Source organism: Pelodiscus sinensis, chromosome 6, assembly GCF_049634645.1.
Source record: "Pelodiscus sinensis isolate JC-2024 chromosome 6, ASM4963464v1, whole genome shotgun sequence".
NCBI classification, from domain to species: Eukaryota; Metazoa; Chordata; order Testudines; family Trionychidae; genus Pelodiscus; species Pelodiscus sinensis.
In genome coordinates, this window is record NC_134716.1 from 85,713,801 (window position 1) to 85,741,148 (window position 27,348).

The following is a 27,348-nucleotide window of genomic DNA, read 5'->3' on the forward strand; positions in this document are numbered from 1 at the left end:
CTTCTACTCTGGATTTCCAAAACGATTTTTACTGACAGGTGAGCAATCCAGCATTCCAAGCTTCCACAGTGCAAACATCATTTGCTTCTCAGCTGTCAGTGCAGCTCTCATTCTGGTGTCTTGTGCTGGAGAGCTGGGGTGAGCTTGGCGCACAGATGCAAGGATGTGGCCTTTCCCATCCAAAAGTTCTGTAGCCACAGCTTGTCCTCTCAAACCTGCATTACCATGGAATCCCACCAGCCATTGCTTATTTCTCAGGCTCAGAAGCAGCACTCCTCTATTTGCAACTGCTCTATGAATGCCCCGACAACCTTGAATTGGTTTTCACTGTGACCCATGGCAATCTGTCTTCTGTAAAACTGTCATATCCCCTGCTGTTGTGATTTTTCCTGCACTTATGGAAATACTGGAGGATAGTTTGTGCTGTATTTGCCGTGATCATGACATAAGTGCTCATGACATTATGCAGGCTTCATACTTTTGTCAGAGATGGTGGACACCAAAAAGTGCCATGTGGGTTTGTGGGACTTCTTACAAAAGGTGTGAAAATTATGGGATATGGATGGTATATGGGGATGGAGAAAATTGACCCGTGCTTCCAGTTACCTTGCATGACTTGTTTTTGCCTCAAAATGCAATGCCAAAATTTCCCAGAAGACAGTGCACTGGATGAGGGTGAGTTGCACACCAAAGGGATATGCGTCCTTGGTGCATAACCCTGTGTGCCAATGCAAGCATTCCTGGTGAGTATACACAGTTTCTACACAAGGAGACAGCCTTAACTTCAGTTCAGGGTCCACTCAGTGTGGACGTGCTATTTTGAAATAGAAAAACGCTATTTTGAAAGTTTTTGTGTATAGATGCATTATTTCGAATTAGCTTAGTTCGAATTAATTATTTCAAATTAAGTGAACTCAAATTAACGCTGTAGTGTAGACATACCCTAATTTATCCCTACATGTCTTCTAAGAGCCCAGTAAGCAGTGGAAGTGTTGACATTGGTGCTAGACGATATTGACCTATGGTTCAGCAAATTCTGTGGTTTAGCACCGGTCAGGGTCCAAGGATGTCAGACTAGAGAGATTCAATCTATAGTTACTTAACACTAGACAGGAAAGTGTGTGTTTGGAAGTCCTATTATGGAATGGATGAAACTGCATTTCAAGACAATACAAGCCAGACACTTAACAAGAGAACAAAACATCCTGGCAGACAGACTTAATTAGTATCCGATCTTTTCACAGGACATATTGTGTTTCCAGAAATGGCCTGAATGGTCACAGATTCATGGGTTGCTGTAGACATTAACTTGTTGACAAAGTAGATAGCAGTAACTATCCAGGCCCAGGAACAGAATTTGTAGATTCATCTGCCACCCTCAGGACAGGTATTTTTTGGTCTGCTTTTCCTCTGCTGCTCCTACTTCAGTGTCACCAGAATAGTGTGAAAAGTAACCATGATATTAGTAGCCTCAGACTGATCTAAATGATGGAGGGAATTCTCTTTTCATTCTGCTCCTCCTACACAACCTTCCATCTTGTAGGAAACCATTCAGCATTTAGACATCTGATAAAGATTCAAAAGGAACAATTAATGAAACAATTAATGACTAGCTGCCACGGACTATGTTTGAAACAGATACTTTACTTCAGCCACTATCTACAGCATTTTAGACTAGCTTTAGTTTTTGGTAAAGTTAAGGCAGAAGAAGCTTCTCTTCCCAATAGCCTAGAATTTTCCTCCCTTGAAGTTCAAGTGTCCACTCGAGGAGCAATTAGGGTAAGAGTGCAGGATTTACACTGCATCTCAGCTGATATAATAAATATTGCTCCACCGCAAGCAGTGAGTAGCGAGTCTCTTTGCATGTTCTCTTTGCATTGTGCCATGTTGAGCAGTTCTGCTGCAGTTTGAATTGTGTATACCTGCATAATAAAGAACCATTATTTCTCTCTATGCAAATGATACTTGAGTCTCATCAGTCACAAAAGTATGTACTGAGAATGCAGAAATAGATATTCTTATTCTTAAAACTGTTACTGGCTGTGCTGCCTGACATTTGGAGATGAAAGGAGAAGCATCTCAGTAGCCATTTAATGACAGATTAGTATATGGAAGGTTTTTTAAGTGGTTTGACTTTCTGTCTGCAACAACAATGCTAAGAACAATATGTAAAAGAATTGTGAAAAAGCCACATCCAAAGACCACTGGAGTCTATAGAGCTTCACTTCAGCCAACCAAATGTAGCCCAATTTTTTTTGTTAGTTTTCTCATAGCACAAAACACTCCTGGAGCCTGTTAAACTTTTATTGGATTTCTCTTTAATATTTGTGTAATTTTTCCTAAATATTTTTTTGAGACTAGTAGATTAAAGGTCTTTTTACCTCTGTGGTTGCTAGGAAATAGTATGTGAAGTGTTTCAGAGTGCAGCAGAATTAACTCTTTTTCTGAAGTGTTGTCATGGGGACCAAAAGCAATATTTTCTGTACTTAAAAAAATAAGCCAAGGATAACAGAATTGTAATTTAAAAAGCCCTATAACAACCTTGTTGGATGTTAAAATAGATGCATTATAATAAAATGTGTGAAGAGCTGAAGTACAGTTTAATGTGTATTGAAAAAAAGTGTTTGTGGGGGGATGAGAATGACTTTTTAATAATGAAACTATAGTGAGATGTTTACACTGAGCTGGGGGTGTGATTCCCAGCTTGAAGTGACACACTCATAATATCTATTATCCAGCTAATGAGCTAAAAGAATTTTTTTTTGGTTTTGTTTACAATCCATAGGCTGCTGAAGATCCACCTCTCTCTCCTCTTAGCACCATTCATTGAAATAAATCCTATTGGGGTTTGCAAAATGAGGTGCTCATTTACATAAACTATCACCACTCCTTAAAATATTCTGTTACTCTGGACATGTAAAATTTGGATAGTGAGGTTTTTTTATATACTTGTGGGGGGAGGAAGGGAGCGCTATACAGCAGGATATCATTTCTCCTGAATCGGCTGATGTTCTGCACAGGCTTCTGGAGTCTTAGTAGCCTGTAAAGCTATGACTGTTTTTATATAGGACAGAGTGATTAGTCCTCTGGTTTACAAGCATTTTCTCTTTGCAGTTCAACTGTTATCTATCTGGCATGATCCAGATTTTAGCATCCAAATATTTATAAACCTTTGTCTCACCCACATGATCAATTACAACAGAACACAGTGTACTAGAGTTACACTATTTCTTTAGACTCCCATCTTCATTTACATCCCTGTGAATAGGGAGTTATTTTTGAGAATCATTCAAAACACATCAATACATATCTGCCTATCCCCCCTCACTGCCAAGGATTTTATATTCTGAATGCAGGAAAGGCAGAACTTCAGCTGTTTCCAAAAAACATTTCAGTTTAATGATGACTATGTTCATTAATAGTGTCTCAGTGCAGAGCTCTTAAATATTACATTACTTCACTCGTTAAACACACAGAATCCATTTTTAATGGAATGAAATGGAATTAATTGATGCATTCTATGACTTCCCAAAACAATGTACTTGGGTTCATGGCCACCAAGGGGCAGCGTCTGCCCTTTTATCCTGATGACAGTGGAATCAGCATGGTTCCATGACATGGGGGTGTATGGAAGAGTACAGGATTCCAGGAAGAGCATACCATCTATTCTGCACAGCTCAGATGTCTGTGTTAGATCCCTAGGACTAAGTGTGTAGAGTATTTGTGCATGCCAGGCAGGCTGGAAGAAGGGATGCAGATCTACTATACTCCCCTTGCCACTATGGAGCTGTTCTACAGCTAGTTTGTGGCCTGTTGGGAGCCATTATTTCCTGTCTCTGGCCTTCATTGATCTATCCAGTGCACAGTTCAAAGTATGTACAGAAGCCAGGACTTGTCTCTGTATACTTAGAAATTAAAGTGATTTTAGCCAGTCATTTGGCTCTGCACTCTCAGAATATTAATGGCTTTTCCCCTCAAGGGACAATAAAAATAGCATAGGTTACACCACCTCATTCATGACAGGCTTATGTCTTTCTTAGGACAAACTGTGCTCTCAGCCAGTGTGCACACACAAGTGTGATTCATTCCTGTTCAAGTACTACTTTTTTATAACTGTGTCTTTTCAGGCCTCATTCTCCTCTCTGGCTGGTTGAAGCAGCGAGTGGCTCCACTGAAGTCACTGCAGTTACATGATGTTTACACTAGCGTAAGCAAATGTAGACTCAAACCCTTGGTTTCAAAAAGAGTTTTTATTCTCCTTCCTATGTTGTTAGCCCAGCCAGTTGGGAATTATGTAGGAGACTTCCCCCCCCCCCTCACTTGGTTGATCTAGGAGCCACTTTGTTTGGGATTGCTATACAGTGGGAAGCCATTTGAACATACGTGTTAATCATCTTCATTCTATTGCACCTTTATTTATAATTGTTATGGTTTAGTGCATTTTGAAAGTATATCACAAGGCCTGTCTAGGCACCAAGGGTTAGAGCCACAAAGGGAGTTAGGCAACACTCATTGTTGTCAACCCTAACTTTTATGTGCCCTGCTGCCCAGGGGAATTCAGAACCCTGGGGCTATGTCTAGACTACAGAATTTTGTTGGAAAAACAGCCATTTTTCTGACAAAACTTGAGTTGCATCCACACTGCAAGCACGCTCTTTTAACAGTAAATTGAAAGAACAGAAGGCTTTTTGTGCTATTGGTAATCCTCATTCTACGAGGAAGAAGCCTTTTTTGTGAAAGAGCTCTTTTGCAAAAAGGTGCGTGTGGACGGGGAAGAGGGAGTTCTTTTGAAAGAGGAAAAAAGCATGGGAGCCTTTGTGGCTATTCTGTCCATAGCAATCACTGCTTACATGTGAGATAGCATCCATTCAGTCTGGACGCTATCTTTCGAAAAAGCAGATGGCTTTTTTGGATGTGCTTTTGCAGTGTGAATGCTCTCTTGCGCAAGAAGTTTTTTCGGAAGATCTCTTCTGAAAAAAGCTTCTTGCGCAAGAAGCCTGTAGTTTTACTGTCACTTTTCACTGCCTCCCAGCTAGTTAGTCTGCTGTGAAAAGTGATATTAGCAAACATACAAATATCATTTTTCATAGCAGCAGATTTACTAGCCAGCAAGTCTTTTTTTTTTTAAGCAGCCAAGAAACAACAAAAAAAAAATACAAGAATGTACAAACACCTATTTTTTTTCAGTTCTCTTTGGGGCCAGTAAAAATAGAGACAACTGAACATTATTGTTATTGAATGTGCAAAAAACCTGCCCACAAACATAAATTACCATGATTTGGACATGCATATGAGCATATTTGTTTTCCTAAAGCTAATTAAATATTTTAGGAAACATTGTTAGAGCTGCCACCAGCAAGATTTGATGGCCCCCCACACTCTAAAGCCACCAAATTTTTTCTTGTAAGAGCTCCTGATCAAGGGGGAATCTCAGGAAAAAGCATTTGAAAGGATGAAAACACTAAAAAAAGAGAGAGGCAAAAACATCCTAGGGATTCTCTTTCTGTCTGTCTCTTTCTCTCTCTCACTTAAGACACAGGAAACTGCCCTTTGGACACAGAGGGCAGATTCTGACTTGAGAAGTTAGTGTGCCATATTATTGTGAATATTGTAGTAAGAATTTTACTTTGAACCAAGTTTAGTTTGTTTTTTAGTTACTAGAATGTATGTTTTTAATATCACTTTTCGCTGCCTCCCAGCTAGTTAGTCTGCTGTGAAAAGTGATATTAGCAAACATACAAATACCATTTTTCATAGCAGCAGATTCACTAGCTATTTCCTATTGGAGCCATTTCTGATTTTAATGCCTAGGATTCATGTAAAAATCTCTTTCAGTAATTTAATAAACTTGTTTTATTCTTTAATCCAGATTAGTCTTTAAACTAAATTGCTTCGTAACTCCAGTTAAAGTTGGAAAATGCTGCATGTTGACCCTTTCCAAAGGCAACAGATCTCTACTATCCAAACTGTCCACACATTTGAGGATGAAACCCTTGAGCATACATTTTGGGGAAACCCTTCAAGTAATAACCAAGGCTGCTGCAAGCCACAGTGTGACTGTAGTAGAACTGGCAAGTTGCAGCGATCTATAAACACTAAGGCTAGGACTATACTACAGCTTTTTCCAATTTTTTTTTTTGGACGAGGCTTTTCTGAAATTTGGCCCGTTTACACTGGGCCAAATTTAAGAAAATCCACTTTTTGGAAGATCCTTTCTTCCTCATGGAATGAGGAAGACAGGGCTTCTGAAAGAGCATGTTTGTACATCCTTAAAAAAAAAAGCGCGCAGAAGAGCAAATACGTTCTCTGGATGCAGCAGAATTTTTCTGGGACACCTGGTATCCCGGAAAACCCCGACAGTGTAGATGTACCCTAAAGCTTCATCTACACTGCGAGATCTTCCAGCAAAAACTATGCTAATTCAGGACTCATTTGCATGTATCATGATCTCATTAGATTATTTTCTGCCCTTTCTTTTTGTGCAAGGGGTTTTTGCGCAAAAAGAAGCAGTGTGGATGGGTTATTTTTGTGCAAAAACCCTGGGAGAGGCATAAGGATCTTGCACAAAACAGGGTTTTTGTGCAAAAAAAAGAATCCACACTGCTTCTTTTTGCACAAAAACCCCTTGCACAAAAAGAAATGGCAGAAAATATGCTAATGAGGTCCAACATTAGCATATTTTTTGCCAGAAGATCTGTGTAGACATAGCCTAAAGGTGTGACTAGTGTGCTGTTTGGCTCTTTGTGAGCAGGTCAGGCTGGGAGCTACAGCAGCAAAGCTTTGAGAGGTACCTAGGGTTGCAGGGAATGTGATGACGTAGCCTCTCTAACCTGGTTTGCAGCCTGGAATGTGATTGCACCTAAGCCAGTTTTGCAAGAAAGTTAAGAGGAAAAGGCAAAAGAGGTTCTTACAACCTGCAGTCCTGGGGTTAGCGCACACACCTAGTATGTGGGAGACCCAGCTTCAGTTTGAACTTGGCTTTTTCACTTTGCTGGGAAGTGCCCTAATCACCAGACTGTAGATAACCAAGTTGCCCTCACTCTTTTTTTTTAAAGCTGGTCCATTGTGTATAAGTACCTAAATATTCATTGGGCCAGAAAGAATGAGGGCAGCTCTGTAGTTCAGTGGGTAGGGCACCCACAAGGGTAGGAGATCCCTTTGTGAATCAAGCGTCAAATATTTAACTTTATTAGAAACAAAGCACTCTCTCTTCCCTCCTCCCATAGTAAAGGTATTTATCGATGAAACATAGCTGTGGCTGTATCTTAATTTGTTGGGTCACATTTGGTCATGGTATGACCTTAGGAAGAGGCAAAAACTGCACACACAACAACCCACAGCAAATGTATGCTAGGCCACTTCCTGCGGTAGCAGAAAATTCAGTAGGAGCAGCCAGGCTGAAAGGAAAGGAGAGGCCCTGTGCATGTGGAATTCCTCCTCAAGCTCTGAAATCATATCACAGCGTCATGTCTTGATCTGTGAGTGACTTGAAGGGGAAATGGGAGAGAGAATGGCTGCAGTTGCTTGGCAATCCATGTGCATAGCAACAACTCTCTCATGGTAGATTCTATGCAAAATGCAGGACAATGTAGCACTTTAAAGACTAACAAGATGGTTTATTAGATGATGAGCTTTCGTGGGCCAGACCCACTTCCTCAGATCAAATAGTGGAAGAAAGTAGTCACAACCATATATACCAAAGGATACAATTAAAAAAAATGAACAAATATGAAAAGGACAAATCACATTGCAGAACAGGAGGAGGATGCGGGGGGGGTAATGGGTCTTGGTAATGGGTGAGATAGTTCAAATGTTTGTTAAGTCCTTGTTGGCAAGTGTCGAATTTTAATATGAATGACAGTTCAGAGGATTCCCTTTCAAGTGCAGATGTAAAAGGTCTTTGTAGCAGAATGCAGGTGGTCAAGTCATTGAGAGAGTGTCCTTTCTGGTTAAAATGGCAAGAAACTGTTTTCTCTTTGTGATCTTGTCTGATATCTGTTTTGTGGGCATTAATCCTTTGGCGAAGTGTCTGAGATGTTTGTCCAATGTACATAGCAGACGGACACTTTCGGCACATGATAGCATAGATTATATTTCTGGATGCGCAGGAATATGTGTTCTTGATCTTATAACTCACTTGGTTAGGTCCAATAATGGTATCAGCAGAATGAATATGTGGACAAAGCTGGCAACGGGGTTTGTTGCAAGGGAAGGTACCAGGGTTGGTATTAGTGTGGTATGTCCTGTGGTGGTTGGTAAGAATCATCTTGAGGTTAGGTGGTTGTCTATAGGAGACTATGGGTCTGTCTCCCAGAGTCTCTTTGAGTATGGTATCCTGTTCCAATATAGACTGTAGTTTATTGATAATGTGTTGGACAGGTTTAAGTTGGGGGTTGTAGGTGATGACAAGTGGTGTTCTATTGTTGGTTTTCTTGGGTCTGTCTTGAAGTAGATGGTTTCTAGGTATTCGTCTGGCTCTTTCAATTTGCTTTTTTATTTCTCTGGGTGGGTAGTTGAGATTTATAAATGCTTGGTAGAGATCCTGAAGCTTCTGGTCTCTGTCAGTAGACTTATGTGCTGCATACACAAAACTATATTGAGGAGGATTGAGGGAGTGGAGACTGGTTAACATCTGGTTGTGAAGGAGCATAGAATTAAATCAGAGAGACAGACAGACGAATGTCAACAGTATTGTAAAAAAATATGAGTATATAGTGGATGACCAGATAAGAGAAGGATGGAAATACAGCCTAGATGGGAGTTACTATAATGTGGGCACATAGCTACTCTCTGGGAATGGTTTTACAACTAATTAGCAGTGGTTCATAGTCAAATTGGATGGGCATATCAAAGGGAGGTTCTGCTGGGATCACCTCTGAGTTTGAGTCTGTTTAATATTTTCGTCAGTGATTCAGACAATGGTAGAGAGAGAATACACGTATAAAGTTTGTGGACAATGTGAAGCCCAGAGAGATTGAAAGTGATTTAGAGGTTAGGAATAAAATTAAAAATGATCTGGACAAACTGGAGAAGTGATCTGAATTATCCGGATGAAGTTCTGCAAGCAAATGCAAAGTCCTCTGTTCTTTCTTAAGTGAGTAGCTGCACACTCAGGCTATGTCTACATTCGCGGCTTCTTGCGTGAGTAATATGCAAATGAGGCTAAGCATGGAATATCGCTGAGCCTCATTTACATACCTAATGAGCCACCTTTTTCTTCAGAAGAGGCTCTTGCGCAAGGAGTGTCTACATTGCCCCTTCTCGCGCAAGAAAAACCCTCTTGTGCAATGCTGTTATACCTATTACTTTTCAGGAAGAACGGCATTGCGCAAGAAAAACCCTCTTGCGCAAGAAGGGGCAGTGTAGACACTCCTTGTGCAAGAGCCTCTTCTGAAAAAAATGGTGGCTCATTAGGTATGCAAATGAGGCTCGGCAATATTCCACGCTTAGCCTATTTGCATATTACTCACGCAAGAAGCTGCGAATGTAGACATAGCCTAACAGAATGGGAAATGACTGTTTAGGAAGGAGTACTACAGAAAGGAATCTAGGGGTTGTCCTGGGTCACAAACTAAATGTAAGTCAATAATGTAACACTGAACATAAGAATGGCCATACTGAGTTGAACCAAAGGTCCGCCCAGCCCAGTATCCTGTCTGCCAACAGTGGCCAATGCCAGGTACCCCAGAGGGAGTGAACTGAACAGGTAATAATCCAGTGATTTCTCTCCTACCATCCATCTCCATCCTCTGACAAACAGAAGCTAGGGACACCATTCCTTACCCATTCTGGCTAATAGCCATTAATGGACTTAACCTCCATGAAATTATCTAGTTTTTTTTAAAACCTTGTTAGTCCTAGCCTTCACAACCTCCTCAGGCAAGGAGTTCCACAGGTTGACTATGCACTGTGTGAAGAACTTCCTTTTATTTGTTTTAAACCTGCTGCCCATTAATTTCATTTGGTGGCCCCTAGCTCTTAGATTATGGGAACAAGTAAATAACTTTTCCTTATTCGCTCTCTAGACCACTCAGGATTCTATATACCTTTACCATATCCCCCTCAGGATACATCTACACTTGCTCCCTAGTTTGAGCTAGGGTTGCAAATGTAGCCAACCAAAATTGCTAATGAAGCGGGGATTTAAATATCCTGCGCTTCATTAGCATAATCTCGCCCATGTGCTTTCCATTTGCCAGCTGATTCGAACCAGGAAATGCGCTCCAGGCCACGTTAGTTCAAATCAAACCCCTTGGTTTGAACTAACATTACTTCTCAATTTTGGGAATCTACTTTCCTCAGCCGTGGAATTAATTTAGTTTCTCCACAATGACTATCGTCTTTAAGTGCTCCTTTTGTATCTTGATCGTCTAGAGGCCCCACTGGTTGTTTAGCAGGCTTCCTGCTTCTGATGTACTTAAGAAAACATTTAGTTATACCTTTTGAGTTTTTGGCTAGCTGTTCTTCAGACTCCTTTTTGGCTCTTATTACATTTTTATACTTAGTTTGGCAGTGTTTATGCTCCTTTTTACTTACCTCACTAGGATTTGACTTCCACTTTTTAAACGATACTGTTTAAAAAAAAGCAATCATTCTGGGATGTATTAGCAGCAGTGTTGTGAGCAAGACACAAGAAATATTTCCTTCTACTCTGCACTGATTAGGCCTCAAGTGGAGTACTGTGTCCTGTTCTAGGCACCACATTTCAGGAAAGATGTAGTCGAAATGGAGAAACGTCCAGAGAAGAGCAACAAAAATGATTAAAGATCTGGAAAAGGTGACCTATGAGGGAAGATTGAAAACACTGGGGTTGTTTAGTCTGGAGGAGAAAAGACTACGCGTTTATTTTGAAATAAGCAATTTCGGAAGTATAACTCCCAAAATAGCTATTTTGAAATAGTGTCCATACTACAAATCCCCATCGAAATAGCACTGATTTCTGTTGAAATAGCACGCCCACACTGATTGGAGCCTGACTCACATTTAAAGCCCCTGGAAGCTCTCCGGGCAGGGCATCAGGACAGCAGTCACTTCCTGGAGCTGCTGCCTGAGGCTCATGCTTAAAGGGGCTCCCCTCTACAGCAGTGTCCCAGACTCTTCACCTTTGCCTATCTCCTCAAGGGACAGCAAACTCTTCTCACTGTGTGCTCTAGTTGCTTTTGCGGATGCCATGGCACTCCTACCATGGAGCTGGACCTGCTGCACAGCCATGGCAGACTCTTAGACTTCCTACTGCACCTTCTGGCGCAGTTTTTGCAGGCTGCTCTGGTGGCAACACAGGACCAAGATGACCAGCTGAGACTGGGGCACCTCCTCACCCCACTCCACATGCTGCTTATGCAGCACAGCCCTGGCCACCCTCCCCTACACTGCCGCTTCTGCTGCTGGGACACCAGTGGGACCAGATCATCATGGAGTGATGGGACGACCAGCAGTGGCTCCAGAACTTTGCATGAGGAAGGACACCTTCATGGAGCCCCGTGAGTAGTTTACCCCTGCCCTCAGGTGAGGGGACATCCATCTACAACCCGCCATCTGCCCCTCCAGAAGTGTGTTGTCATCGCCTTTGGAAACTTGCCACACTGTACAGCTACCGCTCTGTTGGGAACCAGTTCGGCATGGGGAGATCAACCAATGGGGCCATGCTCATGCAGGTATGGCACTCTTACTATTGTCCCAGAAGGGCGGTGAAGCACTGGAATTGGGTCCCCAAGGAAGTGGGGGTGGACTCTCCCAACCTGGAGGGTTTGCAGTCCTGCCTTCACAAAGCCCTGCTGGGGGGTGCTCTTGCTGTGGAAAGGGGGATGACCTCCTGAGGGCTCTGGCAACCCTGTGATTCTCTGTAGCCCTCGCCACGTGTGAGAGGATATCTACTCCATCCTGCTGTGGAGGATCATCATCTCGGGCAACATTGGCCCCATCATCGCCGGCTTTGCTGCCCTGGGATTCCCCAACTGTGAAGTGGGGGCCATTGATGACACCCACATTCCCATCCATGCCCCTGACCACCGAACCTCCAATTATATCAACGGGAAGGGGTACTTTTCCATGGTGCTGCAGGCCCTCATGGACCACTGAGGCCACTTCACCAACCTTAACATCAGGGCTACGTCTACACTGGCCCCTTTTCCGAAAAGGGCATGCTAATTTTAAACTTCAGAATAGGGAAATCCGCGGGGGATTTAAATATCCCCCGCGGGATTTAAATAAAGATGTCCGCCGCTTTTTTCCGGCTTGTAGATAAGCCGGAAAAAAGCGTCTAGACTGGCCCGATCCTCCGGAATAAAGCCCTATTCCGGAGGATCTCTTATTCCTACTTTAAAGTAGGAATAAGAGATCCTCCAGAATAGGGCTTTATTCCAGAGGATCGGGCCAGTCTAGATGCTTTTTTCCGGCTTATCTACAAGCCGGAAAAAAGCGGCGGACATCTTTATTTAAATCCCACGGGGGATATTTAAATCCCCCGCGGATTTCCCTATTCTGAAGTTTAAAATTAGCATGCCCTTTTCGGAAAAGGGGCCAGTGTAGACGTAGCCCAGGTGTTTGGGGAAGGTGCACAACACCCACATATTCTGCAACTCCAGCTTTTTCCAGAAGATGCATGCCAGCATTTATTCCCTCGACTGCACCATCTGTATCATGAGCAATGCAGCTTATCCCTTGATTCCCCCTGCCTAATGAAGCCCTACACAGGACACCTAGATCCCATCAAGGAATGATTCAGTTCCAGGCTCAGCAGGGCCTGCATTGTGGTAGAGGGCACCTTCAGGTGTTTAAAGGGGAGGTTCTGCTTCTCACCCACCTGGTCCTCAGTGAATGGAATGTCCCTCAGATGCTGGTGGCCTGCTGTGTCCTGTACAACCCGTGCAATAACGAGGGGGACATGTTCCTGCCATGATAGGGGGCAGAGGCCAAGCGGTTGGCCAAGGCCTTTGAGTAGCCACGCACTGCTGACATCAGGAGTCTGTGCACATCCAGGTGACCCTGAGGGAGAGTGTCATGGGGCACCTGCTCCTTCCCCCCCTCCCGGGTCTACAGCCTGACCCGCATGTTCCATCCCAGGCTGTAGCCTGACCTCTATCCTAGGGTATGTCTAGACTACAGGGCTCCATCAACGGAGCCATATAGATGAGTTTACTAGACATAGGAAAATGAAGTGGCAATTTAAATAATCGACACTTCATTACATCAAAAAGGCTGCCATGCTGTGCTGATCAGTTGTTTGGTGGCACAGCAGGGCAGTCTGGACGCTCTGCGGTCAACAAGGGAAGCCTTGGTCAGCTGCTCCGGTAAACCCCATTTCCCTTGTCGACCGTGGCGCATCCAGACTGCCCCGCTGTGCTGCCAAACAGCTGATCGGTGCAGCGCAGCGGCCATTTTTATGTAAATGAAGCAGCGATTACTTAAATCGCTGCTTCATTTTCCTATGTCTAGTAAACTCATCTACATGGCTCCATTGACGGAGCCATGCAGTTTAGACATACCCCTAGAGGCTAACCAGCTGCTTAATCAGAGCTAGTAATATAGAATCGCTTGCTGGCCCTTTAAACCTAGGCCTGGTGGCCCAAAAGCCCAGGACCTCATACAAAGTTAATAGCTAGCCCTTTAAGGCAGGGTCCACAGGCCCACTGGCCAGAGTCACTAGTTGGCCCTTTAAGGCAGGGATGACATGCCTGTGATGGCAAGTCATGGATAGAGGCTGCACACATGGTAGGGGACCTGGGCCCATCTACTGTACCAGGTCCTGGCCCAGGGCCCAGTGAGTGGCAGGAGGACTCACCACTCCCTCAGCAGGGAATCTGTCCAAAACACACCAACAATCCAGGGGCAGAAGAGGCTGCTCCTGCACCCTCCCTGGGCCACATCCTACCTGATCCAGCAGGATAGGATACCACATGCTCACAGGGTCCCCTACTTCCTTGGGGGCTGCTTCTCCCTCATAGACCACAGGGGAGACATCCCAACTGGCGCTTGAATCTCTGCTATCTTCTCTCTGGGTGGCTGGCTAGTACTGGTCAGGAGCTCCCCTGTGAGGTCCTTCCCCTCTGGCAGTCAGCCCAGACTGGGCCTCCCTCCAGCCTTTTATATCTGGTCTGCTGTCCGAGCATGCCCAGCAGAGTTGTGAGGGCGGGACTCCTTCAAACAGGTGGGCCTGATTAGGCTCAGCCTTCACAGTGCAGGGCTGGTACACCCCATCACAGAGAATTTCAGACAAGGCCAGCTGTGAAACTCTTTTCCAGGCCTCCACACAAGGGGTCTCTGAATGGCCCCTCCGTGCCTTTCCTCCTCCACCCCTCCCTTCCCACCTTCCCTCCTCTCCCCTCCCCTGCAGAAACAATAAACCCGATTTTTTGGTTTGAAACAATCAAGTGTTTTTTTTTTTAAAATTTGGGGTAAATATAACTGGGGAGGAATGGAGGGAAAGAACCTGGGAGGGGGAGGAGTAGAGAGGAGGGAAGACAAGGGGCTCAGGGATGGGGCTGGGACTGGCACCTGCTTTGGGTGGTCCCACCGCCTGGTGTGTGTGGGGGGCCCTCACTGGCCAGGTGAAGGACTAGGGCGAGCAGCTGGAGGGGCAGGTGTGGGGACACAAGTAGGAGTGGGTGCAGGGGAGACTTGGAAAGGAGCAGGTGCGAAGGAGACTTGGGAGGAAGTGGGTGTGGAGGGGCGGCTGCAGCAAGCAGTCGACAGGAGCAGTGAATGCTGCGGACAGCTCCTGCCAGGTGGTGTGGTGCAGTTCCAAGTTGGCATTCCACTTCTGCTCCTGCCACTCAAGACACCTCTGCAGGGCAGGCAGGTGATGTGTGTTCCCGCTTCAGGACCTTGTAGGGTCATATGTGCCAGCGGGGTTGTGACTCTTGCGGGGTTGTGATGATGGCTTGGGAGGTAATGGACGTGCTTCATTTGTAACTGGTCCAGCTGTGAAGGAAAGCAAGAAGGCCAGGCATCCCAGGAGACACTGAAGCTTAGCCCTCATCTCTGAGCTGACACCAAAAGGTCTCAATTCAGATAATGAAGATGTACTTCGAGCAAGGCCATTTGTGGCCTGGACTGCGTGCGCTGTCCTGCAGCAGCACAAATGTCCCAGGGGGGCCTTGCTACCTCCACATCCCAGGGACAAGCAGGAGTGGGAAGGTGCCGGCCAGGTCAGGAGCCTGCGGTGGAAGAGGGGCGACGGGGCGACTTGCCTTCCCTCTGTGCCGTGCACACGCTGGGTCTGGCAGTGGTGACATCCCACATGGAGAGGATTTCTATTACTGGCCACTGGAGGAAAGTGTGAGCTGCAGATGCTGTTTCCTGGGGAGGGGGCTACTGAAGTCCCTTTTTCTTCCTTTCCCAGCAGGTTCCCATGCAGGGGCTTGAAGTGGATGCTGCCCTGAGAGTGTGGGCATGACTGTGTGCTGTGTGTGGCACTGCTTTGTGTGTTCATGACCTCAGCCTTCTTAGTGGTGGCTTGTGGTGGGAAGGTGTCCCGCCACGGAGTCGGGAGTAAGGCCAGCCTTTCCGGAAACCCTGTGAATAGGATCCAAAAGTTCCTTTGTGGCAGCCTCGTTTGTCTGCTGGGACAGCTCCTGCCAGGTGGTGTGGTACAGTTCCAAGTCGGCAACCCCATATGCACTCATTCGTAGGCTGCTGTGTGAGCCCCAGACCAAGAAGGCCAAGCAAGGAGCATGTAGCCCCTCGCCATCCATTGCCTCCCCACTCCTCTGTCTAGGGAAAGTAATGGATCTCACCTGCTGGGCCTTCCCCAGCTTCGTCTGAACTCTGGGATTCGCCCTGGGAGGGAGGCACCAGCTCCAGGAATAGGATGACTTCCTGGCTGGCTTCATCTTCCTCCTCTACCTTCTCCTTGTCCTCCTAGTGCACAGTCCCACCCTCTGGGAGACTGACGATGGGCGTCTCCAAGCCAGAGTCCACGATGATGGGTGGAGGAAGGGACCAACACCCCCCCCGCCATGTGGTGCAGCCGCTCATAAAAAGGGCACAACTGGGGTCTTTTGTGTAGGCCTGCCTGAGCTCTTTTATTTTCATGCTCACCTGGGTGCACAAGTGGCCCTTCTGGCACAGGCAGGCGGCCATCCAGCCATAGATGTCTGCATTCCTGCATCTGGTGCCGAGATCCCGGAGGTTAGTCTCTCCACAGACCTCAGTGAGATCCAGGATTTCCATACCAGACCAAGAAGGGGTCCTCTTCTGCCCGTGAGCAGGGGCTTGGGATATGGCTGGTGGCGCGCTAGCGGCCCTCAGGGGCTTGGTGGGAGCGCAGAGGTTGGTTATTGCTTCAGAGTGCAGAAACAGGTCCTGCAGCGTGGCACAGGACTTGTGCCACAAACTGTTTCCCCTGTGGCTGCACCTTTAAAGGCTGCAAGGGAAGGGAAACTATAGAGGTCTGAGGGGTGTGGACAGTGGCCACCAGGGCAGCTGTGAGAAACCCTAGAGGCCACTTATTTCGAAATAACCACAGCTGCGCTGTCCACACCCCCCTGTTTCGAAATAGGCATTATTTATCATGAAATGAGGGTTTATTATTCTGGAATAAGGAGCCTGTTATTTCAAAATTATGTCGAAACAATGGGCTTGCTCTGTAGACACTTGCCTTGTTATTTTGAAATAACATTGCAGTGTAGACGTGCCCTGAGGGAGGATATAACATTTTGCAAGTACATAAAAGATTGTTACAAGGAGGAGGAACAAATTGTTCTTGTTAACCACTGAGTCTAGGATAAGAAGCAAGGGGCTTAAATTGCAGGAAGGGAGGTTTAGGTTGGATATTAGGAAAAATATTCTAATTGCCAGAGTAGTTAAACACTGGGATAAATTACATAGGAAGGTGTGGAGTCTCCATCACTGGAGATTTTTAAAACCAGATTAGACAAACATCTTAGACCTGCCTTCAGTGCAGGGGACTGGACTAGAAGACCTCCCAAGATTCCTTGCAGTCCTGTGATTCTGTGACACTCGTTTGTCAAGGGTGGGCTGAGCAGAAGGCAAGAAAATGCCTGGGTAGAAAGCATTGCCAAGCCCAGGGTGTTCGGAGCCCTTTCAAGACTCAAATCAAGGGACTCCACTTTTCCCCACTACAAAAACTCTTGGGATCACCACTATGCACTTTTACTTCCTGTAACCAGGCTGCTAATGAAAGGAGTTTGAGAAAGCTAAAATTAATCAACCATGGGGCAGAAAAGTAAGTGTTCTGTCAGTTGTTTCTATAGAGAACTCAGAAGCAAGGCCAATGAGATTGCTTTACAGAAGACTATGGCTACTTCGCCACAAGTGATGGATTCTGTTTGCTGTTTATTTAGAATATGTTTTGCCTACCAAACACAAAAGAACAAAAATATTAAAACCATGGTTCTTTGTCATAAATCTTAATGGGGAGTTATGTCAGCAATCATGGTTGATATACAGTTTGTCTCTTAATATTTTTTTTAATATTTTTGTTCTTTTGTGTTTGGTAGGCAAAACATATTCTAAATAAACAGCAAACAGAATCCATCACTTGTGGCGAAGTAGCCAGATCTGTCGAGTCAAAGTCAAAATTCTGCCTTGTGTTTTCAATAATTTAAATGTTTTCTGCTTCCATCCATAACAATAACATTAACAATCAAGGGGCAACTTTCTGTCCTGGAATCAGAGACTCTGGCAGCCCAAAAGCCTGACAAAGCCAAATCTTTGATCCTTTGGTTGCATGCACCCCAAATGCAAATGTAAATTGTTTCTGTAGTGAAGTAGTTGGTGCCGTTCATATCTCCGGGGCTAGTTGGAGCTGTGTCATTTGACTCCAGTTCTGAGAAGGATTGAAGGTGCTTATAGGTCCCTTCTGAGATGATAATGTCATCAATTCCTGAGTTAATTTTGAAGTCAGTAGTCTTGTCATAAATATTCAATTTCATTCTCCAGATAGGCTCACTCTCCAGCTGACAAATGTTCATATTTGATGTGTTTATTACTCTGTGCTTCTGACTGGACATGCATTATCTTTTGTAATATAATTTTTTTCCACATCTTGTGCATGTAGGCTGGAATTTGTCCCTGGGAATTCTCTTTATTCTGCAAGAGTTTTATGATACTGACTTTTAACACTCAACTGTCTAGTTAATAGATTCTAGGCTAGTTTCAGGTTTTCCAAGTTGTTCCTGCCTGTTGTTTGAGTGGTTCAAATTGCTTTGCTTTCTTTATTTCTTTGATTTGGATTAAGTCTGTCTTCAGTTATAGCTTCTGAGAAAAGTTATCTGTTAATCCAATAACAGATGTCTCTGATATTTTCATGTTTTACAGTCCAAAAATCAGGGTTTTCAGACAATGAATGAAGAACTGTTATAAAACATTTAATATTTTCCCTGGGTTCTTGAATTCTCTGGTGAAAACATGCTCTTTCATAAACCACATGTATCTACGATATAAAATATGCATCCAACATAGCCAGAACCCTTTTATAGTCATCTTTGTAACTGTCTTTAAGTTAAGGTAAAGGATTTTAAAATATGCTGTGACTGTTTGCCCATGGCACAGATTAAAGATGATACCTGTATATCTCCAGTTTCCCTGTGAAGCTTGGGAGCAATGTGAAATCTTGCAAAATCTCCCCAATTTGTCCATTCTGGAGGTTTGTCAAAGCTAAAGTTGTCTGGGGGCATTGAAGAGTTGCATGTTGATGAGATTCTGCAACTTATGTTGCTTGTTTCTTCTGTTGGGAGACTTCATTGCTTTTTCCCTTCTGTTTCTTTTCTTCTCTAGCACTCATTTGCTTCTAACACTGTCATATGCTTGTACCAGATATAGACTTGCAAAAGAGCTTCCTTAGTAAAAGACACATAAGATCTGTTAGTGCTTTGCAGGGTATGATAGTGGTTAGTTTAAATAAGATATGGCTAATGCCTAGGGTTGCCAGATGTCCGGTATTCACCGGGACAGTCCGGAATTTTTGCCTCCTGTCCGGAAAAAAATTCAGAAAATACCAGACACCTAAGATGTCCAGTATTTTCTGATTTTTTTTCCCTGGCCAGGAGGCGAAAAGGCCGGGCACCAGGCAACCCTACAAACACTCAGCACCCAGCCTCCCCACCCCGCCTGAACCAGCCCCGTCCCCAACACTCCCAGACCCCAGACCCCATGCTTACCTGGTTCCGCAAGGCTGCTGGCACAAAATGGCTGCCAGCAAAAGACCAAGGGGAAGCAATGACTCCCCTGGGTCTTAGTGCTCAATCTTCCCTCCTCCCCCAGCCCCGTTCCTATCCCTGCACTCACTCTTAAAGGGGACATGCTGTTTTAATGCTGTTTTATTTTAATTTGTTAAGCAAAAAAACAAAAAAAAGTCTTGGATTCCTTTTTTTTTGTTTTTTTGGTTTTTTTTTCGCTCAACAACTTTGGTCCCCTCCCCCTTTTTTTTTCTTCAACAGAATTTTTTCCCGGTGATTTTTTTTGGGGGAGGGGGGAGTGTTCGGTATTTTTGTTTCAACCATCTGGCAGCCCTACTAATCCCCCACAAAGGACAAAAAGAGCAAGTAGTTTAAAAAAAAAAGGCCCTGCGCAGCCCCATTTCTTTTGAAACTTTAAGGAAAGTCAGAGCCTAGTCTAATCTAGGCTAAGGAGTCATGAAAGAAGAGTCTGTTGGAAGGTGGAGGGTGAGGTCAAGAAAAAGGTTGGTGCTGGGCTAAGAAGGGATGGAAGAATAGCTGGTTGAAGAGGCAACAGGGAAGAAGTGTCTATCCAGGTAGCATACAGTTCTGAAGGAGTCTGAGTTTGCTTTCATCCACCATAACCCTGCAGAACCATGTCTGATTTTATAGCCTTGAGGTTGACTTATAACAAAATATTTTTAAACCCCAGTGTCTCTGGCACTTATTTATAGTCTAATTTAGAACCTGCTAGAACTGCTCAAGTGTATTTCTGTCTCACTATACTCAGTGAAGCGTAGGTGTTATTCTGTGCTCATGTTTTAAAACAGTGGTAGAATGTACATTGCCATCTAAACCACCTAACATGAGTCTGTTCTCTGTACATACTCATTCTTTCCTCAAAAAACAGTGGGGAAAATATATGCCTATCTGGACAGGAGAAGAGACCACTATGTATTTCCACAGAATTTGGAGGAGCCATTAATCCATCCATTTCATCTGGCATACATGCCAGTGTGTATGTACATCTATAGGAATAAAACAAGATCTTTCACCTTCATCCATCTTTTCTTGCTAACACAATTTATTGATATTGTCAGCAGTGATAATTTGTAGTAGATTTATGGTGGTACCAGGGAATATGGGGTGGAGTATGGGCAGCAATAGTTGTGAGTCTCTTGTAGGAGAGGAAAATTGGTGACAAGAATTTCCAACCACTGACAAGAAAGCTCTGGATGAACAAAAGAGAGGCATGACTGGTGTAACAACCAGTTGAAAGGGGAAACTCCTGAAACACTCGAGAATAAATCTAAATTAGGAAATTCACTCCAGTGCAGTAAATCCTTCACAAGGTATTTGTCTCATGTAAGCTCTCAAAATAGGCTATGCTGGGGTGAATGTCATTAAAGTGAAATTTTTTACTCTGTAATGACACCATTTTACTCAGCAGAGCTGTTTTCTTTTGGGCACTCACGTTTATCCACTTTAGTGAAAAAAAGTTTTTCACTTCTGTTAGCTTTGTAGCACCCACACAGATGAGACAGACAACTGCTGACTCCACTCCACCTTTTGCAACTTTGGCAACTTTAAGGAAACGTTAAGTGTTTATTGAAATCCAACCAGGTTTACCTGTTTAAAGACCACTGAAATACTCAGGCTGTGTCTGTATTGGTGCGATCTTGCATAAAAGCGGTTGCTTTTGCGCCAAAACTTGCTGCCTGTCTACGCTGGCTGCGAGTTCTTGCCCAAGTACACTGACGTTCTAATGTATGAAATCAGTGCTTCTTACGCAAGAACTATGACGCTCCCGCTCAGGAATAAGCCCTCTTGCGCAGCTGTTCTTGCGCAAGAGGCCAGTGTAGACAGGTAACATGAATTTCTTGCGCAAGAAAGCCCTATGGTTAAAATGGCCATCAGAGCTTTCTTGCACAAGAGAGTGTCTACACTCGCATGGATGCTCTTGCGCAAAAGCACATCTCTTGTGCAAAGGCACATGCTAGTGTAGACGCTCTTCTGGAAGAGTTTTTGCACAAGAAGTCTTCCGCAAAAGAGTTCTTGAGTAAAATCATGCCAGTGTAGACGTAGCCCAAGGGTATGTCTACACTGCAAGCTTCTTTCGGAATAAGCTTTTCTGGAAGATATCTTCCAGAAAAGCTTATTTTGAAATAGAGCGTCCACACTAGAAAATTAGTCCAAGGCAGGTTCCCCTAATGAGGACATGCTATCTCCACTTAGAGCCCCAGGAACCGCTGGAGAGGAATAACTTTAGAATGGCACTGGTGAGGAGCTATTTTGACATAACAGCAGTGGAGCGTCTACACACACCCTCTTCTGAAATAGCTTTTTCAGTAAAGGGCTTATTCCTTGTGGAATGAGGTTTAGCACTGTCAGAAAAAGCCATCCATTATTTCAACTTTCTGTCACAATAATGCAATTGCAGTGAGGATGCTAGTATTGTTTTTCTGGAATAACAGCCATTATTCTGGAAAAACGGTCCAGTGTAGACACACCCTCAGATTGCAGAGGAGTTAGGAATGGCACAACTGGCACACACTAGTAGTACTGTCAGCTACATGGTTTAAAATCACAAGATTTAAAAAAATAATAAACGTGGAGTTCTTTTTTTTTTTTTTTTTTTTTTACTTTTTGTGGCTCAAGCACCGGTGGTCACATTGTCCAGCTTTTTCCCACACTCCTGAGTGCTACTTATTAATGAAAAATGTACCAGTAATCACATGAATATGAGAGCTGGAGCTGTAAGATAAACACCAACTAGCATGAGATTCATACTAAAATAGGTTGAGTTCGCAGCACTGTACAGTGCCCAGTTTGTCTAGCAGAATCTATCACACACAGCTAGTGTGAGGCAGTGTATTGTCTATCTAATACTGCTACAGTGGATCAATATCTGTCTGCGAGAGCTGTGATGCTGCCCTCCACACAGTTTGGGTCACCATGGGTGTTAGTGGAAGGAGATCCCATCAACTCCCGCCACCACCACAAGACAGTTCAATTTAACACTGTTAAAAATCTTTGGGCTTAAAACTCTTGATTTACTCCCCCTTCTCACTAACTTAATGGCAAATTACTTCTCACAGGACCTCTATAGGACTGAGTTAAATAAAATAGCTGATCCACATGCACATCTTTCCTGACCTTCTGGCATCTACAAAGTACAAAAAGCTCACTTCTGAGTCACCTTCAAAGAGGGTTTTCATGGGGTTCACCTGCTTTGTAAGATGAGTTATTTTTAGATGAAGGACTTTTTCAAAAATCATTAAGAAATCTGCAGCCTCATCTTAAATTGGAAAAGCTCCTGTGCTGAAAGTGAAAGCTTCAAAGCTATCCGCTTGCCTCTCCATCTTTTTTCATAAGGGTTTTAAGTAGTCTGCAGTCTGTAGCTACAGACATCTTAAATTTGGAGATGCTGTACTTCTAACGTTTGCAGGAAGAGTATCCAAAATACACTACAGTACATTTTCTTGATATTTAGTTTCATACATTGATAATTATGCTTAGTTAGACCACTGACTTTTGGTCATTGTCAGTACTGTAATATCTTGTTTTTCAAAAAGACATTTGACTGCCTGCATAGACATATATTATGGAATATTTTTTAGTCTTATGAAATTCCAAAATAATATCATGAAGGCTATGTACAGAGATGCAAAATGCACTGTAAGGATGAATGACCAGACAGTGGTTCAATGTGGGCAGTAGCAAGAAACAAGTCTGGAATCTATTTCTGCTGCTGTTTGGCATTAACATAGACTGGGTAATGGAGAAGTGTATTAGCAACACAAACACTGACATTAGTGTGGGCAGGTGGCAGGTGCCTAGAAAACCTAGACTTTGCTGATGATAAGCACTATTAAGTGACGTCCCCACCAAGCCACAACCAAAAAGATTCCTTCATAAAATCAGCATGCCGGGAATTGCTCAGTATCAGTTGTGCCAAAACAAACATTTTTAAAACCCAGACTTCAAGCAGTAACATTACTGCAAACAATCAAGAAAGTAGAACAGCTCGTTTAACTGGTGTGATGGGGTCCCACCTGTCCTTTGGGACCATTGAATCTTCCATTCCACCAGCCTGAGCTGCGCCTCTCACTGTGATGCTGAGAAGAACATACGAACGGTCATACTGGGTCAGACCAAAGGTCTATCTAGCCCAGTACCCTGTCTGCTGACTGTGGCTACTGCCAGACTCCCAACAGGGAGTAAACACAACAGGTAATCATCACGTGATCCCTCTCCTGTCATCCATTTCCAGACAAACAAAGGCTAGGGACACCATTTCTACCCATTGTGGCTAATAGCCATTGGTAGACCTAATTTTCATGATTTATCTAGCTCTTTTTTGACCCTGTTAAAGTCTTAGTCTTCACCACATCCTCTGGCAAGGAGTTCCACAGGTTGACTGTGCGCTGCATGAAGAAAAACTTCCGTTTGTTTGTTTGTTTGATTTAAACCTGCTACCTATTTATTTCATTTGGTGACCTTTAGTTCTTATATTATGGGAACAAATATAAGAACTAAGGGTATGTCTACACTACCCTCCTAGTTCGAACTAGGAGGGTAATGTAGGCATACCGCACTTGCAAATGAAGCCCGGGATTTGAATTTCCCGGGCTTCATTTGCATAAGCGGGGAGCCGTCATTTTTAAAACCCCGCTGGTTCGAACCCCGTGCAGCGCGGCTACACGGGGCACGAACTAGGTAGTTCGAACTAGGCTTCCTAGTTCGAACTACCGTTACTCCTCATTCCACGAGGAGTAACGGTGGTTCGAACTAGGAAGCCTAGTTCGAACTACCTAGTTCGTGCCCCGTGGAGCTGCGCTGCACGGGGTTCGAACCAGCGGGGTTTTAAAAATGGCAGCTCCCCGCTTATGCAAATGAAGCCCGGGAAATTCAAATCCCGGGCTTCATTTGCAAGTGCGGTATGCCTACATTACCCCACTAGTTCGAACTAGTGGGGTAGTGTAGACATACCCTACGGGTCACCAAATGAAATTAATGATGTCAAGCTACAAGCCTCTAGCAGGTGCTGCAATTACATACCCAACTAAGTTACACAAATGATTTCCCAGCCACTCATGTACCATCAACAGGGAGGTTCCAGACAATTCCCCCCATGTCCTGAATCCTACACCTACAAGAGAACTGTACATCTTGCACTGTTCAAGGGAATCTTGAGCAGTTTATGTTTATTTAAATAATTGGACATTTACTAGCCTTGCCTGAACTGAGATTTCCCAAGCACTTCATTCAACCAAAACTCACTGTTTTAGGTAAAATATAAAACAGATTTACTGACAACAAAAAGCTAGGTGTTAATTATAAGTAGCACGCAAAGAGATCAAAGTTGGTTCCTTGAGAAATAAAAATAGAAATGAAGTCTAAATTCTAGCTTTAGGAGATTAATCCATTTTTAAATGGTGCAATGTCTCTCTTTGACAGGTGGTACAAGCAGGCTGTAGTTCCTCAATACACTGACTGGATCTAGCCTGGGATCAAACTTCCCCAGTTCAAAGTCCTTTTCTTGCAGCCGTTCTCTAGGGCTATGTCTAAACTAAAAGCCTCTTTCAAAAAAGAGCATCTAGACTACAACCAGTACTTTCGAAAAAGTGGCTTGCTTTTCCAGGCACTCTGGAGGCTCTCTTTTGAAAAAGCACAGTTTGCATTACATAGCGCCTTTTTTTGAAAGAGCACTTTCAAAAAAAGGCGTTATTCCTCGTAAAACGAGGTTTTCTGCGGTCAAAAAAACTGCTGCATTCTTTCAATTTACTTTCGAAAGAACGTGGCAGCAGTCTAGACGCATGGGGAAGATTTTTTGAAAAACTCTGTAGTTTAGACACACCCTAGGTGTTGAGATTGGTAGGAAGAGGGAGGGAGGGCAGTAAGAGGCCTAATGGTGATGTCACTTTCCTTCTTTTATACCTTCTTCCAACTGCTGTGACATGGAGGTCAGTCAGTCAGTCCCCATTAGCCAAGCACTCTCCACATCTCATGTGCTTTTGCTAAGGGGCTTCTGGGACAGTACATTGTTTTCTTGATGGTCCATTAATGCTGCCTTGGCCAGCCTTTGTTGCAATTGAAAGGCTGATTATTGGTGTTTCTAAATTCACAACATATTTCAGTAACACATATCAATACTTCATAGCTTCACATACAGTGATAGCATGTACAACAAGATGCTAATGTTCAACAAATCAGGACTTTAAAAATGAGTCTTGCAATGCAGTGTGTACAAGACGTATCAATCATAGCCAGTGGTGAATATGAGGGTTCCAAGATGCTGTTTTGAGGTATAGCGTGTCACACCTGGGCAGCACCATATTAGTCATTGAAGATATCAAGGATAGGAAAGACATCCACAGTATTCAAACTCAGTCATATATGGAAATCACAGTTATGCAATGCCCAAACAAAGCTGAGGATTTTCAACTGAAATGTAATCTCGGTGCTAACATATGGCTGCAAGAATTGGCCATCTATTACAATGTTGGCAAAGTAGATGCTTGTGTGGTGCGGTCATGTATTTAAATGTGCAGATGCATTTTCCATATAGTTAGTTTACTAATTGGGTGTCTAAAATAAGCAGTGTATTTAAAAGTATAAGGAACTTTGATTTATTGAGACGTACTCTATAATACTTGGTTCTTGGTTTCATATAAATAAGACCACCCAGTATTTATTTTAAAGGATTTCTTTCTTTTTCATAAAAAGGCAAAGTTAAAAATGGAAAAAAAGTGAAAGACAGCAGGACAACACAGAACTGTGCAAACTCAACCTTAAAGCATGGTTAGAGTAAGAGTTCTTTATCTGATCCTCTAGTATATATATTGATTTAAATATATTAGAGAAAGCAACCAAATTCAAGTCGCCCTATCACTTACATTGGTCCAGATCCTGTTCCTATCCAAGACACTAGCAATATGTCCATTGGCTTAAGCGGGACTAGGTTTGGCCTGCAGTAAATATGAAATGAAACAAAAGAACAATTTTTTGTGTGTAAAAATCCCAACAAATTAATTTTTAATATAACTGAAAAAATGAGAGAACAGGCCAAGTGCTCAATCCTCAGCTGCAGTGAATTTCCTCAGTTGCTGTGTGCTCTTTCCCATCAATGCATGTCTGGTCCCTAACACTCCCCAGTATGTCTTCTTTGCAGAACCAATGGGGACAGGTGACACAGAGCAGACCATTCCAGCTTTGCCCCACCATAGCACATCAGAATAATCCTTGGCTTGAGAAGCTTTCCAGCTGCTTTGTGCTGCCTTAAGGTTTGGCCCCCATTATTCAAAGTTTGGAATCTTCCCATGGAACAGCTTGATCAGTGGCACAGGTTTTGTGTGTACAAAGGTCCTCATCCTGGGAGAGGCTGGGCTTTTGCCAGCACCTGCAATTCTCAGGATCAAGTCTGGAGAGCTTACTCCTACTTTCATTCAAGGCAGTGGCAAAACTCCCAGGCTGTGTCTAGACTACATGCCTCTGTCGGCAGAGGCATGTAGATTAGACAGATCAGCAAAGGCAAATGAAGCCGCGATTTAAATGATCGCGGCTTCATTTACATTTACATGGCTGCCGCGCTGAGCCGACAAACAGCTGATCAGCTGTTTGTTGGCTCGCCGCTAGTCTGGACGTTCCCCCTGTCGACATCAAAGCCCTTTGTCGGCAGCCCCGTTATTCTTCGTGGAATGAGGTTTACCGGGGCTGCCGACAAAGGGCTTTGATGTCGACAGGGGGAACGTCCAGACTAGCGGCGAGCCGACAAACAGCTGATCAGCTGTTTGTCGGCTCAGCGCGGCAGCCATGTAAATATAAATGAAGCTGTGATCATTTAAATCGCGGCTTCATTTACCTTTGCTGAACAAACAAATCTACATGCCTCTGCCGACAGAGGCATGTAGTTTAGACGTACCCCCATTGACTTCAACTGGTGCAGCATCAAATCCAAATTATATCATTAATATTAATGAGAAGAAAAAACTTACTGTATTAAGGCATGTAATCTGCTATATATTTGAGAAAGTCTATCTGTGGGTCTGTCTCTGTTTTTTCAAGAACTCCTAAATGGTAAGAACTAGGACCACCAAATCAATACACAGCTTCCTTTTATAACTTAAAATTAAGGTAAATGGGATGCGCCCAGAATGGGACTGCTGCTCATAAAACCATACAGAAGAGAGATCAAATCACCAGGCAGGTGCAAGGGGCTGGGGCCATG

General features: G+C 43.8%; 1 protein-coding gene across 2 annotated transcripts in view; it reads left to right on the top strand.

The window, feature by feature from the left end:
• Nucleotides 1–27,348, top strand: part of PDE8B (phosphodiesterase 8B) — a 159,836-nt gene that overhangs the window by 12,735 nt on the left and 119,753 nt on the right. The gene's annotated exons all lie outside the window — the stretch shown is intronic.